This window comes from Neopsephotus bourkii, unplaced genomic scaffold, assembly GCF_033783945.1.
Source record: "Neopsephotus bourkii isolate Nb327-2 ecotype Australia unplaced genomic scaffold, CSIRO-AGI_Nbou_v1 NB_1187, whole genome shotgun sequence".
Classification (NCBI taxonomy): domain Eukaryota; kingdom Metazoa; phylum Chordata; class Aves; order Psittaciformes; family Psittacidae; genus Neopsephotus; species Neopsephotus bourkii.
The window spans coordinates 497,059-509,167 of NW_026901672.1; positions in this window are offsets into that span (position 1 = coordinate 497,059).

A 12,109-nucleotide genomic window follows, 5' to 3' on the forward strand; every position below is an offset into this window, starting at 1 on the left:
CGGCTGCTCCAGCCAATGAGCCAGCTTCATTTGGAGCTCGGCTCAGATGCCTCTATACAAATGCCCATAGCATGGGCAGCAAACAAGAGGAATTAGAGATGTGTGCTCGTCTATGGGGGTATGATATAATAGGCATCACGGAAACATGGTGGGATGGCTCCTATGACTGGAGTGTTGGAATGGAAGGTTACAGACTCTTTAGAAAAGACAGGCCAGGCAGGCGGGGAGGGGGAGTTGCCCTTTATGTTAAGGATAGGCTGGAGAGTATGGAACTGTCTGGGGACAGGGGAGCAGTCAGCAGAGAGTTTGTGGGTCAGGGTTAAAGGGAAAACAGCAATGGGAGACATTACTGTGGGGATCTGTTACAGACTGCCTGATCAAGAGGAGCCTGCAGATGAAGCACTCCATAGGCAGATAGGAAAAGCCTCACACTCACAGGCCCTTGCTCTCATGGGTGACTTCAACCACCCTGACATCTGTTGGAATGATGGTACAGCCCGGCACAAGCAATCCAGGAGGTTCCTCGATTGTGTGGAAGACAACTTCCTTCTGCAAGTAATAGAGGAACCGACAAGGAGAGGTGCCATGCTTGACCTTGTGCTCACCCACAGGGAAGGGCTCTTTGGAAATGTGGCACTCCAGGGCAGCCTTGGATGCAGCGACCATGAGATGGTTGAATTTGAGATCCTTAGGACAGTGAGAAGAGCATGCAGCAAGCTCACTGCCCTAGACTTCAAAAAAGCAGACTTCAGCCTCTTCAGGAACCTGCTTAGTAAGGTTCCATGGGATATAGCCCTAGAGGGCAGGGGGGCTCAAGACTCTTGGTTGGTCTTCAAGGATCAGGAGTGTTGCATCCCAACTAGAAGAAAGTGCAGCAGGAGGGACACGAGACCTCCTTGGATGGATAAGGAGCTTCTGAGGAAAATTCAAACAAAAAAAGAGCTTTATAGAAAGTGGAAGCAAGGACAGGCAGCCTGGGAACAGTACAGGGTTATTGTCCGGGAAGCTAGAGACCAGGTTAGGAAAGCTAAGGCCCAGTCAGAATTAAACTTGGCTAGGGATATTAAGGATAACAAGAAGGGATTCTACATGTACATAGCAAATAAAAAAACAGATTAGGGAGAATGTAGGCCCCCTCAGGAAGCTCTCGGGTGAAGTAGCTACACAGGATTTGGAGAAGGCTGAGGTTCTGAATGACTCCTTTGCCTCAGTCTTCTCTAGCAAAGGCTCTGACCGCACCACCCAAGTCTTGGAAGGCAGACGCAGGGACTGTGAGAATGGAGACCTTGGGCCCACTGTTGAAGAGGAATTGGTTCGAGACCATCTTAAAAATCTGAATGTGCACAAGTCGATGGGTCCTGATGAAATCCATCCGCAGGTCCTGAAGGAGCTGGCGAATGAAGTTGCTAAGCCGCTGGCCATCATATTTGAAAAGTCATGGCAGTCAGGTGAAGTTCCCAACGACTGGAAAAGGGAAATATAACCCCATTTTCAAGACGGGGAAAATGGATGACCCGAGCAATTACAGACCAGTCAGTCTCACCTCTGTGCCTGGCAAAATCTTGGAGCAGATTCTCCTGGAAGGCATGCTAAGGCACATGAAAACCAACAAGGTGCTTGGTGACAGCCAGCATGGCTTCACAAAGGGGAAATCCTGCCTGACCAATTTGGTGGCCTTCAATGATGGGGCTACAGAACTGATGGACAGCGGTAAAGCAGTTGATGTCATCTACCTGGTTTTGTGTAAAGCATTCAACACTGTCCCACACGACATTCTTGTCTCTAAATTGGAGAGACAGCAATTTGATGAACGGACCACACAGTGGATAAATAATTGGCTGGATGGCTGCACACGAAGAGTTGTGGTGAATGGCTCAATGTCCGGCTGGAGACCAATTACGAGTGGTGTCCCTCAGGGATCACTGTTGGGATCGGTCTTGTTTAACATCTTTGTCGCTGACATGGACAATGGGATTGAGTGCACCCGCAGCAAATTTGCCAGTGACACCAAGCTGTGTGGTTTGGTTGATACGCTGGAGGGAAGGAATGCCATCCAGAGGGACCTTGACACACTTGTGAGGCGGGCTGATGCCAACCTCATGAAGTTTAACCATGCCAAGTACAAGGTCCTACACATGGGTCGGAGCAATCCCAGGCACAGCTACAGCGTGGGCAGAGAAGAGATTCAGAGCAGCCCTGCGGAGAAGGTCTTGGGGGTGCTGGTCAATGAGAAAATGAACATGAGCCATCAGTGTGCACTTGCAGCCCAGAAAGCCAACCGTATCCTGGGCTGCATCAAAAGGAGTGTGACCAGCAGGTCGAAGGAGGTGATCCTGCCCCTTTATTCTGCTCTCGTGAGACCTCACTTGGTGTACTGTATACAGTTCTGATGTCCTCAACATAAAAAGGACATGGATCTGTTGGAACAAGTCCAGAGTAAGGCCACGAGGATGATCAGGACACTGGAGCACCTCCCATATGAAGATCAGCTGAGAAAGTTGGGACTGTTCAGCCTGGAGAAGAAAAGGCTGCGTGGAGACCTCATAGCAGCCTTCCAGTATCTGAAAGGGGCCTATAGGGATGCTGCAGATGGACTCTTCATTAGGGACTGTAGTGATAGGACAAGGGGTAATGGGTTAAAACTTAAACATGGGAAGTTTAGATTGGATATAAGGAGGAAATTCTTTCCTGTGAGGGTGGTGAGGCACTGGGATAGGTTGTCCAGGGAGGTTGTGAATGCTTCATCCCTGGCAGGGTTCAAGGCCAGGTTGGATGAGGCCTTGGGTAATATGGTTCAGAGTGAGGTGTCCCTGCCCATGGCAGGGGGGTTGGAGCTTGATTATCTTGAGGTCCTTTCCAACCCTAACTATTCTATGATTCTAACTTTTATTTTTCAGCATTGGCAATTGAAACGAACTTAAATACTTATGCTGGCTACCTTCAGGTAAATAAAACCATGATGATCCTGTCCTCAGTGTTCTGGTTTCTTAAAACAAGTACTTTTAAAAATATTCCAAATTTCTGGAGGAAAACAAAAAAAAAAAAAGGACCAGTTTAACCTGTTTTATTTTTAGCATCATTATTACCTCTGAGTAATCACAGTTGTTCCCTATTCACCCAATTTTGGTGGAAAGCATGAGTGGCAAAGCCCCCAGTGAGCTCCCAAAATACTTATTAATCTGTACTTTTAGCTTCCAGATGTAACAAAGTAAAGATAATTTTGTCTCAGAAGTTGCTACGTATGTCTTTACATAAATTTGTCACTCTTAGGAAAGTTTGGTCTATTGCATTCTTAATGCATAAATTCCGAAGTGACTGATGTGTGAATGGTTTTATGTCTGGAGTTTGTTTCAATTCCATTTCTAATTAGAACAGCTCAAATTTAAATCTGCCTTTTCTTTCTGCTTTTAGCACACATGTTCTCTATTTTGGTCACTCTACAACAGGAGAGTGCTCCACTTCCAAGGCTATGCTTGTCCTAAATATTCAGACGACTTTGGCACATGATGCCAGAAGCAGCCTTCAGAAATGCCTGAAAGCTCACATCAGATAGATGTTACAATGTTTGAAATTATAGTCAAGTTTTACAATGAAGTTATTTTCTTGCATGCATTAGTGATCTTGGTTTGATACAAGGTTAAATATACTTACTCTAGTCAAATTAGAAACCATAAAACTATTGTGGTGTCAAAAGTTTAAAGATCAATTTTTATGATGATTTCTCTCTCTAAGGCAAACTGCTTTTTCTCTTCTGTTTCCAATATTTAGGTGTAAATTTACCAAGCAGAGCTTAACATTTCTAAGTAATTCTGTATCTAAACATACCTGTTCCTTGTCACTTAAGATGCAATGTATTTTCCCTACAAAAAAAGACTAAACAGAAAGCTGGGCCTTGGTTTTTAACTTTAGTTAACCTATGATACACAACTACTATTACCCACAGAGAATGAGAAGTATTGGTTTTAATTTGTCTCATAACAAAGTCCTATAGGAGTTCTGGAATATATTCTTGCCTTCCTCCACATGGTAGCAGTTCAGATTTCTCTAGTTTTGTCTTGCTCTGTCTCTTGTGGAATAGGACTTTTAGATTTCAGAAGTGACTATTTGACACATAAATGTCACAAAGAGCCTAATGTCATTGATTATCAGTGCTGCTATTTAATTGCATCTGTTGACAATTAATTTGATTTATATATAAAGCTAAAAATATGTTTTTTAATGGAAAATATTAACAGCACCTAAATTTTGCATGCTTGCCCATAATTTCTATAGATACGTGGTGGTAGAGATTGTAATTAAAATATTTACTTTATATGAACATTTTTAAATTCAAGTTGCTAAATATTTTGTGAATATTTTTTTTAATTAAGAAGACTTTTCCCGCAAAAATTTTCAAAAATATCAGGAAATGTTGTTAACTTTATTAAAAATAAGGTTACTTACTTAAGAGTTTTGATGATCTTACAAGATCCTTTTCTTAATTTGCAATAGCATAGAAGGCTACTGTAAGATGCTATTTTTATGAGAGTTCAGTCTTCCAGACATGCTGCAAGTTTTTTATCATATTTTAGCACTTCTCTCTCTCCGTTTAAAATTCAGCTGATTGCAATACGATGAGGATGAACAAACATCTATGGAGACAGAACAGAGGAGATGCTGATTCCTGGAAATCACTCAAACCTCAAAAAAAGGGTCAGGTTCAGGGTACCCATTTACTCAATTAAAAATCTAGTCAATCAATCTCAATCTCTCTCTCTCTTTCACATCAGAGTGCCAAATCGTGTCAGACCAAATCCTCATCTGTTTTTACAATTACATGATTGAAACCTGAATCCACTACTGTATGAATGTTAAGGTGCCTTTTTCATAGTTATTCATAGTCCCTCAGTGCTGGTATTCTACACAATGGTTTAAGAAATTCAATCAAACAGTGAAAAACTAGACTTCTTTTGAGTTCATCTGGTGAGCAGAGAAGGCCTTTAATTTTACAGAAAAGGCAAAAAATAAGAAAAGTAATCTGTCCTTTTGTCAAAGCAGTGATATAGAGCCAAGCTCTATGGGGTTGCTGACTGGATTTATTATATGTCACACAGATCAAAAGTAAGTGTAGGCAGCTAAAGAGTCTTGATACCCAGCTGGGTAGGATGGTTTGTGAGCGTAGCAGACACTGACTGCGACAGCACAATACTTCTGCTTGCCAAGTTAATTAAGTTAGGATTGAATGCCCATGGATTGGAGATAATAATATCAGCGACATACAAAGGATATGTGATATTCTAGATTAGGTTTATAAGAACTGTTCTGTCTCTCTGACAGGGAGACAAAAATGCGCTGCAGTTTAACTCTGAGAGATAGGACTCCTGCCATATTCAAGAACATGCTTTAGTTTGTGTTTTTTTTTCTCCTTTATTATTTCTAGTTCCCATTTAATAAAAACCCTCACCTTTGAGCTATATGCAAAAGGAAATGGTAGAAATGGTGACAAGCCCAGGAAACCACCAGAGATGAACTTTTCAACTCACAGCAATCTCAAAGCAGGCTGTAAATAGGATTACTTTTATTAGAATGCTGCCTGCTACAGCTGTTCTTGCTAAGGACCCATCACTTTGCCTGTTGTGCTCAGCAGAGTGATGGGCAGCCCAAGGCTTGGGGACCCAGTGCAGGGCCCCTACTGCCACCCATCAACCAGGTGGAACCATCTCTTTCAGTCAATAACAGCACCTGTCCAAAGCATAAAACAGGATTTCAATGTGCTTTATAGGGTGATGAGCAGATGTTGGGATTACCCTTTCAGCAGAAACATGGGTCATCAGTAGAGGGCCAGTTGAACCACCAAGAGCCTCCTCTTCCCCATGACTTGTCTCTAATAAATTGGGTCATGCACCAGCATGTAACTATGCTGGCCACATTGGTGGTTAAGCCTTTCTCTGATTCAGAGATTTTTCCTTCTCTTGCCTCCTACTGCAGTGCCCTAATCACAAGAGACTTACTTTGCAGTAGGCATTCAAACTGCATCACCTGAGATGTTTTAGAAGTATGAGATAAGTTGACTTTCCAGACACAATGTGACAAAAGAAGGAAGCTGGAAAATTTTGGGTCAGACTGGAGTAAAGATCCATCAGTCAGTTTTATCTAATGTACTTGTCTCTGATGCTGCAGAAGCATGTATGTACTTGAGTCAGGGATGAGAACAAGTTTAAACACTTCCTAAAAGTATATACACTTTTGGGCTGATATTCTGTTAATTTTGATTAACATTACTAAATTGGATAGGTTTATAAAAAAATTTAGTCTAGAAATATCTTGCAGGAAGTGCTTGCAGCAATACATTTCAAATACCTTTTATTTACTTTCTCAAAGAGGTTTATAGGAGTGCACAACTCACAATACACAAAGGAAAAGCCATTAAAAATGTATCATAAAAACTATTGTGTTTCATGATCTGATTATACTTATTCTGTCTCAGAACAAGCACACTATTTGGAAAATTATAGTCTTAGTCCAGTCACCTTCTTGAGAAAATTCCTATTTATATTCCTGACTAGCATTGCCTATTTCTCCAAGTGATTTTGCTGAGTTTGCATGCTACGAATCATCATCTCGACAGAAGACAACCAGTTCCAAATTCATTCCTGATTTATCTCCACCACTGCAGAAAAGGGCAGAGAAAATCCACTAAAATAAAAAGGTTAAAAAGAAAAAAAAAAAAAAAAAGGAAAAAGAAAAAAATAAGGAAAGGGACACAGCACGAGCCCAGTGGAAGATAAATGCCAGTCACCTGTTCATCATTTACATTAAGGCAGAATCAAGAAGCTGTGAATAAGAACACATGACACTCTGTGCTTCTGTTTATTTCTGGCTAAAAATTTGCTCTGGTTTTGTTTGGGAGGAGTGGGTTCTTATTTGTTCTGCATTAACATGAGGGGTTTGTTTGGAGAACTAGGTGAGAGGTTCAGTGTCAAAGTGATTTTACAAATCCTCCAGCTCTCTGAGATTCTCTTATCTCTCTGAAAGGATCTGTTTATGTCTTCATCACAGGCCTTGCAATCACCGGTTATTATGTGAGGGCCAAGCTCACTCTGAGAAGGGAAGCTATGCTAAATTAAGATGTATAGGAGATTAACCAGCTGAGGTTAATTGTGTTTTAATTTTCTTCAGAATTTATCAGTGCGGTAAAATAAATCTTATTATATTTTGCAGTTTTTAAAAGACAATGGGACACTGCATAATAGTGACAGTCACTATCATCAGATCTGAAAATAAGGAGAGCAATTCTTCCCAGCTGGAAGCAAAACCAAGTGGCTGCCTTTGACACAGTTTCTATAAACTCTCTGCTATTTTTTCATCTTCTTTTTCTGTTACTATTTAGCAAGAGATCTTGTCACTCCTGCTTACAATGTCAAGAAGGCATCTCCGTGCCTGTTGAAACTACTGTTCCTGTGAGCTTTCTTTTCCAGGCCTTCTAACATCTGTTTTGTAACTGTGGGTCACAGACAATCTAGCTTCCTTATGTAAAATAATCTCTCTGTGTTGATATGTTGATAATAGAAAGCACAGAGAAAGCTAGACACTGACCTAGTTAAGGGGATGGGGGCAGAGGCAAGGGGGAGGGTAATAATAAAATGAAATTGACATCTATTTCCTTGACACCTGAAACAGAAGGGGTGGTTTGGATCAGCATCTTCCTTATGTTTGACACAACCAAATACACTCTTTGAATGAGGTGGTTGTGTTTTACAGATTGTTGCACATCAGAAGTACTCAAACAAGGAGTCACATGACTTTCTTCCAAGTTGTGCCTTACCAATAAGAGGCGGCATGTACAGCCATGCTGAAATACTAGTATTCTGCCTTACTGGAGAGCAGGGGGCACATGGTTTTGTGGCTGGGGCTGATTCTGTTTTATTAACCACTTGAGCTGCAACCCACTAACTAGGTCTCTCCCAAAAAAATAGTACCAGCTTCTGAAGAATTCCACCAAGGTCACTAGTGGCACCTGATCTCACTTCATGAGATGAATCACTATGTTCTCCCTTGCATCATATTAACCACCATAAAATACATATTTAGTGCTATTTAAATGGTTGTAGGACATGCTGGGGAGGAGGCTGTGTAATCCCCATTAGGGGGACTGTTTATGACAGCAACCCTTTTGGCTATAATGAATTTCCTCATGTGAGTGAAGGCACCTCAGGGTAAAGACAGAATCCAGCGATCAAGAGCATTTAATTTCCTTTGTCCATGTTAAAATGAAACAAAGGGGGGGGGGCCCCCCCCCCGCGGAATCCTGCATGAGGAAAAATAAACAAACAAACAAGGTGTCAATCCAAACACCAAAACCTGCTTCTAAGCAGCAAAAGCTGTGCAAGTGCTATGTGCTTTCCATTTTGAGAAGATAAAACAGGAACCAATTTGAAATCAATATTGGCTCGATCTTGATTGATCTTTCTTACCTTTAATCTTCTCACTTCAGTCACCCAAAGGACACTTTACAGGGGATACTAGAGAGAGATGCTTCCAGATCTTAAGCCATCTGAATAATTTTCAGACCAAGTCCAATGCTTGTCATATATTGCCCAAGGAGTGGGTAGTTTTGTCATTTACTTAACTCCCGTGCTTTCCCAGATGTGACTAAGCTAAGAAAAAAACCCTAAATCAATTTCTTTTTCTTCTATCCATAAATGATCCTCTGTGAAAATGTATGTTATTTTTCTTTTTAGCCCAAAGTGAATGGAAATATATACTCGAATTAGAAACTGAAGTATTGTACACAGTCCTGAATTAAGTAGGATTTTTCATAGTTGTACAAAAATAGGACATAATCTTCAAAATTTATTCTTACCATCTGATGAAAGACAATGGTTTTGGACTTAAAAATGCCAGGGAGAAGAACTGGTGAACAAGGAATTGTTTTGATTGTGCTTTTTCTACTTTGCTTCTGAGTAAAAGTATTTCAAATCATTTTCAGGGGCTCATCTCTTCCAAAATATTTATCACATTAGACATTGGGACACTTCAAAATAAACACTGTTTCATAACAGAGATAAAGCAGTAAGTGAATAATCTGTAGTTTGGATTATTCTCATTGCTAAAGTCAGTCACTTGGGGCTTCAAAAAAGGTCCTTTGTGGTTTTGTTAGTAGTAATAGTTAAATAAATGATACTAGTTAACTAAATACAGTACATGATTAAGCATAGACTCTAATTAGCTCTACTAGGAAGACCTGAGCTTGATTCCTCACTCTGCATATTACTTTGTCATTTGTATCTCTGCCATTGCTTATGCCTAGCTGCAACAGAGGCCCTCATCTGTTAAATGGGGGTAATAATTTTTTCCTAGCACAAAAGAACTGAGTGTCAGGAACTGAGAAGTTTAGGTACTGTTTCAATGTGACTGGACAGCAAAGCCCAAAATTCCTAATGATTTTTTTATCAAAGGCTCATGTTTAAGGTTGTTAGTCATTGAATGGTTAGATTTGGAAGGGACCTTAAAGGTAATTTAGTTCCATCCCACCTGCCATGGGCAGGGACACCTTTCACTAGACTAGGTTGCTCCAAGCCCCAGCCATCCTGTGCTGTTACTGTTACCTCACCCTCTAATGGCACTGTTGCTTATATTTTAAATTATGAAGTTATTTCATTGCCTAAATTAGAATTTGAAGTGTGGGTTTTTTTCAGCTTTTTTTTTTTATCACTAGTTTCCTAGACAGAAACAAAGCCTACTGTCATGGTTTAAGTGCAGTCAGTAACTCAGACGCATGCAGCCTGCTTGCTCGCTCCCCCCCCTTCCTCCCCCAAGGCTCCTGAACGGACAGGGAGGAGAACTGAAAGAGTATAACTCCCATGGGTTGAGATAAGAACAGTCCAGTAACAAAGGTATGACACAAAACCACTACTGCTACCACCAATAATAGTAATGATAAGGGAAATAACAAGGGAAGAGAATACAACCGCTCACCACCCACCGATACCCCACCTGACCCAGCAGTGAACTAGACCTTCTGGGGAACTCTCAGTTTACATCCTGGGCATGACGTGCTGTGGTGTGGAATACCTTTTTGGTTAGTTTGGGTCAGATGTCCTGTCTCTGCTTCCTCCTGGCTTCCCTCCTCCCTGGCAGAGCATTGTCGTGGTTTAACCCACAGCCAGACAGCTTGTTACCCACTCCCCCCACTTCTTGCCCTCCCCCTACTCCTGGGGGAACGGAGAGGAGAATCAAAAAGAAATGCAACTCCCACGGGTTGAGATAAGAACAGTTTAGTAACTAAGGTATAACACAAATCACTACTGCTACCACCAATAATAGTAATGATAAAAGAAATAACAAGGGAAGAGAATACAACACCCCATCACCAGGTGACCGATAACTTGCCCCCCCACAGCCCGATCAAGCACCGACTCATACCTCCTCCAACCCTGCAGTCCACCCAGCCCTTCCGGCTAACTCCCAGTTACATCCTGGGCATGACGTGCTGTGGTATGGAATACCTCTTTGGTCAGTTTGGGTCAGGTGTCCTGTCTCTGCTTCCTCCCGGCTCCCCTCCTCCCTGGCAGAGCATGAGGCCCACAAAGTCCTTGGCCAAACCAAAACATCATTGTTTTTCAGCTCTGTTCCCAGCTGAAAGTCAAAACACAGCACTGCACCAGCTACCAAGAAGGAGAAAAATGACTGCCACTGCTAAACCCAGGACATTATCCACCCCTTATTCCATACCATTCACGTCATGCTCAGATTCCACATTTTCAATATACCCTCACTCTTATCTAAGTGCACTCTCATCGTAGTGCATGGACCAGTCCCTATAAAGCTGCTGAGTCCATCTGGTCCATGATGCCAGGCTCCATCTCTTGTAACAGTCTTTCAGAGCAGGAGAGGCTGTGTGCAGTGTTCACACACATGAATAACCTGGGCAGTAGTGTCCATTGTTAGGTCCACCCCCTTGATCATGAGTCCATCTCTGTGTTGCATCTCTGCTCTGTTGGCCTTAAGGGTCATGGGCCCACCAGGTTCAAAATAATTCACTGTCCTTCCATCTCCAATGTTTCCAAAGCACTGGAGGGGCCCAGTGGACTAGATACTTGCCCATACTGTCCCACATGCCCTGCCACTCATGACTGTCCAGCCTTGGGGAAAGCCTCTTGGTCCTCCCATATTGTTGTCTAACCCCAGACAAGACCCAAACCCGACTCTGCTTAAATTTTGAGACCAGACAAAATGGTGGTGGGTAAAACACACTCTGCATGTGTGCCAACATAGTGAACACCATCACAATCAGCAGGCAGGTCCCAAGGGTACCCAAACGCCATTCAAAACCAGCACTCTCAAGCAATGCTGCTGTACTTGTCACTGGGGCTGGTGTAGCTCCTGTGCTTGTCACTGGGGCTGGTGTAGCTGCTGTGCTCGCCGGCTCTCCCACCACCAGCTTCTCTTCTCCTGAGTCCAGCTCTTCCTCCTCTGCTTTGCTGGGAAATGCTGCGGGGTCTCCTGCATCCTCCTGGGGCTCGGCGGGCGGCTTCCGGGGAATGCTCTCGGCCGTCGCGGGGCTGGGCTCGGCCGCGGGGCTCGGCTCCTCCGCGGGGCTCGGCTCCTCCGCCGCCTTCTCCCGCTGCTCGGCAGCCGCCTGCTCCCGCTCCTCGACCGCCCCGACCTCCTCCACCGGCAGCCGTCCCCTCGCGGCCTCCGGTCCCGCTCCCGCTTGGTCCCCGGGGCCGCTCTCCCGGGCCGCTTCAGCAGCCGCCGGCTCCCGGGGCCGCCCCCCCTCGGCTCCCCAGAGCCTCACGCAGACGGAGGTGAGGGCGAGGGCCAGGACGGTGAGGAGCAGCCGGACGGCCAGGTACCAGTCCACGGCCACGTCCGTCCCGCCCTGCTGCTGGAGCCCGCCCGTATTACAAGTCATTGCCATAAAGTACAGTGAGACAAGAACCTTAGCCCAAGCCCCACACTTGATAAACACTAACACAGCAAATACCGGCTCTAAGTAAGTTACAACATTCTGAAGCTGTGAGATCAAGAGGAACAACTCTGAGACCCAATAAATCAGCATTGTGATGGTCAGATCTGTCGTTATCTCAACCCCTCGTGCCCCACGTTGGGCGCCAAAAAGAACTGT